This window comes from Bidens hawaiensis, unplaced genomic scaffold (genome assembly GCF_021521415.1).
Source record: "Bidens hawaiensis isolate Kalapana, Puna unplaced genomic scaffold, B.hawaiensis_p1.1 tig00005142_1, whole genome shotgun sequence".
Taxonomy (NCBI): Eukaryota; Viridiplantae; Streptophyta; class Magnoliopsida; order Asterales; family Asteraceae; genus Bidens; species Bidens hawaiensis.
In genome coordinates, this window is record NW_027491327.1 from 635,840 (window position 1) to 640,753 (window position 4,914).

At 33.3% G+C, this 4,914-nt stretch overlaps 1 pseudogene; it reads left to right on the forward strand.

Moving 5' to 3' along the window:
- Positions 1 to 2,240: 2,240 nt before the first annotated feature.
- LOC143629012 (protein trichome birefringence-like 26 pseudogene) lies at positions 2,241 to 2,841 on the forward strand (annotated as a pseudogene).
- Positions 2,842 to 4,914: the final 2,073 nt, after the last annotated feature.

Below are 4,914 nucleotides of genomic sequence, written 5' to 3' on the forward strand. Positions count from 1 at the left end.
CGAGTAAACTTGGTTTAGTTCGGTTTGGTTCGGTTTTTTATCTTGGAATAAGGCCAAGAATGGTTACCACATGTCCAAACATCATAAAACTTGTAAAATAATTTATAAATAATAATACTAAAGTTTTACATACAAAAAGTCAACAACAAAGTCTTTAAACGAAAGTTCGGTTTCCGGTTCGGATTATGCTTCGGGATAAGACCGAGGTTAGATTATACAAACCCATAACCATGGAACTAATTAAAATGATTTTAGAAACTCAAATCTTACATAAAACATGTTTATACAACTATTTAAACAAACTAGTAAACAAGAGTTTCGCTTCCGGTTTGGAGCTACTTACGGAATAACCGAGGCTAGTCTCTACAAACCCATAACCATGGAACTCAAAATGTAAAATAAAACTAAGATGAGCAGAAGTTAAACAAGTATAACTAGTTTGATAGTTAGATGCGGAAAATATGTATAATCAAGGACTACTACGAGTCCTCCATGTAGCTTTGTCTTATGGGCCGGACACTTAACCGACCGAGACTGGAGAAATGCCCACCGAAGGTACAAAGGGTGCTATTATATATATGTTGTATTACAATCTTCAAGTATAAATAAGTGTTAACAAGTTGATTATAATGTAAGATTATGGTCAGTTTGACTTTGGAAAGTCAAACTGCCAAAAAAAATATGAAGAACACCTTTGAATGCTTGAGAATTGGAAGAGAAAGAGATGAATGAGCAAGGATTAATGAAGGGGATAGGGGTGTATATATAGAGTGGGTTGAAAGGGTCAAGCATGGGGTGTGATATCAAGGTTTGCATACAAGAGGGGTCAAAACAAGTCACAAAACAACAAAAAAATAAAAAATAAAAAAATGGGCTGCTGGTCTGCTGCTGATCTGCTGCTGGTCAGCACGTCAGTTCGCGTCCGGAAGTTCGTTTTTGATGTATCTTGAGCGTTTTAAGTCCGTTTTCGAATCCGTAAAAGGGGTTTTTCAAATTAGACAAGCGGGAATGTTTTAGTAACATAAAATCCAATATTTTATATATTTGAAATGTTCGGGATATTAATCGGGTCGGTTTACAACATAAAAACAAATACAAAATAAATACAATTTGACCCGAAATCGAGGATTGTCACAGCATGGGTGAGTTTTGGGTTTAAATGAATCAAAAATAAAAAAACCTGTCTTTTTGTTTATGAAATTATTCGGTTTCGGTTTTCAATTTTCATGATGGGTTCGGTTGAAATAATTGGATTGGGCAAAAAAAAATTGTCAAACTAATTAATTTAAGTGAGCATTGGGCCTAATCCTTTAGTTGTGACTTAGTGGTAGGAGCATTGGGTTTTTCAGTGCATACTCAATTTCAAATCCCACTTATTTCACTTTTGGGTGGATATTAACAATGAAAGATTTGAGCTAAGACTTGTGCAAAGGTTGCTCAATTCGTCCCACACTCACAGCGTGTGTTACGCCAGAGAGTTCTGCTCTTGTGATGACACAACGATTGTCAAGTGGCAGTCGGCGGTATGGTTTCCCTGAGGAACGCCCAACCAAAACTCTAAAACCAGGGTGGGCCCGGTTAAGACAACATAGTCTGTCTAAAATGGGGTATCGAAGCTCTCCAAACTTAAAAAGAGCGATAGTCTAAATATAAGAAAGTCTGTTATAAAAAGTGGAAAGAAAAAGTGAAAATTGATCCTTTTTTGTTAATTAATGTTTAATTGTTTGCTACTTATTTACATCTAAAGTTTTTGAATTAAGTTATTTATTAATTTCTTTTATATATATATATATATATATATATAACTTAATATTTGATTTTTTTTCAGTTCTATTAATTGGGATTGACAACTTTTGGCTAAAAAAGTGGTCCAAATAGAATTTATTAATGCTTATTATTTATATTACACATTTACATATAAAATCTTGGATTGCATTGTTTATAATTTCTCATAAATTACTTTGTCTTGTAACAAAGATGTGTTGTTTACAGCCAAATGGTTATCTGTTTTAGTCATTTAAGATTACATTAGGTGAAATAGGCTGTTCAAAAAAATATATATAAAAAAAATGAAAAAGAAAAATTTTTCTTTTTTTTTCTTTTCAGTTTAGTTCAATATTTTTATTTTTTGGTTGATAACACAACCAAATTGGAATTTTGTTTCTTTAACAAAAAAATTATTGGGTTAGGTTATTTCGGTTTCTTACACACCCTAGTTTTTATAAAGATTAACTCTAGTAATGTGCTTAAGGTTGGAGAAGCAAAAGATGGTTCATTGAATCTTACAACTTCACACTATCAGTAATTTGGTCACCTTTTCTTCTAAAGGCAAATATATTCGAGGACAACGACGGGCATTCGTCGGGTGCAATCGAGCTTCATCTCGATGAGCTTGATTCGGTTTGGGTTAACGAGTTCAGTAACTTCAACTATATTTTTATTTCAGGTGGAAAATGGTTTTTAAAAACCACGATATACTACGAAAACAACACAATAATAGGGTGTCATAATTGTAACAAAGAGAATATAACGGAAACCGAGTTCCATTACGCGTATCGAAAAGCCCTCCGTACCACTCTCGGGTTCATAACAAACCCTAGCCATAAAGTGTACATGTTTTTCCGGACCACAACACCCGATCACTTTGAGAATGGGGAATGGAACACCGGAGGGTATTGTAACCGAACGGGTCCGTTTAAAAATGGAGAGGTTAACATGACGGATATCGATATGATAATGAGAGAGGTTGAGTTGGAAGAATTTGAGAATGCATACGACACGTTTGTCGTTGTTGAGGCCAGATGGGCACCCAGGCCCGTACCGCGGGTTCCATCCGTTTGATGGGAATGTAAAGGTACAAAATGATTGCTTGCATTGGTGCTTGCCCGGCCCGATAGATTCATGGAATGATTTAATGATGAGTTTATTGCTTAATGTATGAGTGACATTTAAACTGTAAATGGTTAGATGGATTCATTTTTTTATTTAATATATCTCATGTTTGTATTTTATAAATGGTGAGTTGGGTCCATGATAAAAAGATTTTTTTATTATTATTAAAAAAAGCTAGAGATAATAATAATGTCTTCACATATGATAATCTTTGCTTTCATGTTTTTAGACCGTGTGTAGTGAATCGAGCCGTTATAGTTATAGAGACGTTTTGCATCATGTGGCGTCACGTTATTAAGATTTTTTTGGCTAAAAGGAATGTAATGGTCCTAATGGATGAAGCAATTTCAAATCATTACCTTATTATTATTTTTATATTAAAAAAAACAAATGAATCAACCAATCACATTCTACCCTTTCTTCCCCACCTACACTTTGTGGAAAGCGCTCCCAGGTGTTCCCGGTGCTTTGGGGGGTTTTTGGATGAGAAAAGTGTCTCACTACACATGATCTTATAAATCAAGAATAGTCGATATCAATTTATTTTATATGGTTTTGTATGTTTTTTTACGAATTTTAAATGGTAAGTTAACAACAATCTTTAGTGTTACTGAATTTGATTAAAAAAAATAAAACTATAATAACATAAATGCTAAAAGAAATCCTTTTAGATAGAAATGATAAAAATGATTAAACCATGAGGATGTTTTGGACGGCTTACTCAAAGAACAACAGCGAAACTTTCATTCTTTCATGGTCTCATTACCATGTAGATTTTTTTTCTTAATGACACCCTATTTAATTGACGTTCTAACAATAATTGCTATCATGAAAGAAACATATATCATATTATCATAATATAGATTTAGACGTGCTATCTGTTGATGAAATATGTGTAACCTCCAAGTCTAAAAAACTTGTATCATTGTGATATCATCATGTCAAATCAAATTAAAAATGCCATAAGTTTTTTTAGATAATCTTTACCTTAAGTATGCTTATGATTAGATTATTGGCTCTTAACCTAAATCCATGACTTTCTAACCACAAACAATGATAGTATTCACAATTGTTCCTTACCATTTGATGTTAATATTTGTTCTATTTTCCTTACATTTTATCACGGAAAGCCTCTCTATTTACCCTCCACTAACGGCGTGGAAAGAGCAGCTGTGAGAAGCGGAAAAACCATCAGAAAACGACGATTGTTCGTGACGGTTTCCACAGAAAGACCCCTTGGGTCTGGCAAACGGATCACAATTACAGGTACCTAGGAGCATACCGATGGAATGAACGAAATACGAACAGTTAACATAATATGGTCATAGATCTTAGGTTGTAACTTGATCATGAGCGAATTTGTTGATGTTGCACCCGTCAAGTATGGAAAGTGCCTACGTTTGTGATTTTGCTGGATTATATTTTTGTAATATAACAAATCTAAATCATTAATTTGTTCCTAGTTTGCTTCCTTGTTTATTCGATAAATCATTAATTTGTTGCTCGTTTGCCTTTTGTTTCTATGTAATGTATGATTTACTTGTATAAAAACTCTTTTAATAACCTAAAATCTTTCAAGAAGTTTGCTCTAATTAAAAGCAAAGTGGTTCATTGAGAAAAATGTTAAAAAGTTACATGGTTGTTAATTTGTTATACACTTAGGTTGATGGTGGTAGATTATTAGATTTTGAGTCGAAGTGTCGAACTTACAAATACTATTTGTTTATATCTTTAATAGTAATATCCGTTAGAGTAGTTATTATCATTTTGTATAAAAAAAATATCGGGTTTCAAATTGGATAACACCAAGGCTTTCGACAAACGTAGCTATGCGCCTATGCCTAGGCGAAGTTTAAATAATTGGGCCTAATGACTAATGGGCTAACAATTAATGAGCTAACCATTGATAGGCTTACCATTAGTGTTTAATAATTATAGGCCCGCCTCTTATGGGTTGATTATCAATGGATTTATGAGTTATATGGGTTAAATACCCAATTAATAAAATCAGATAATCAAGAA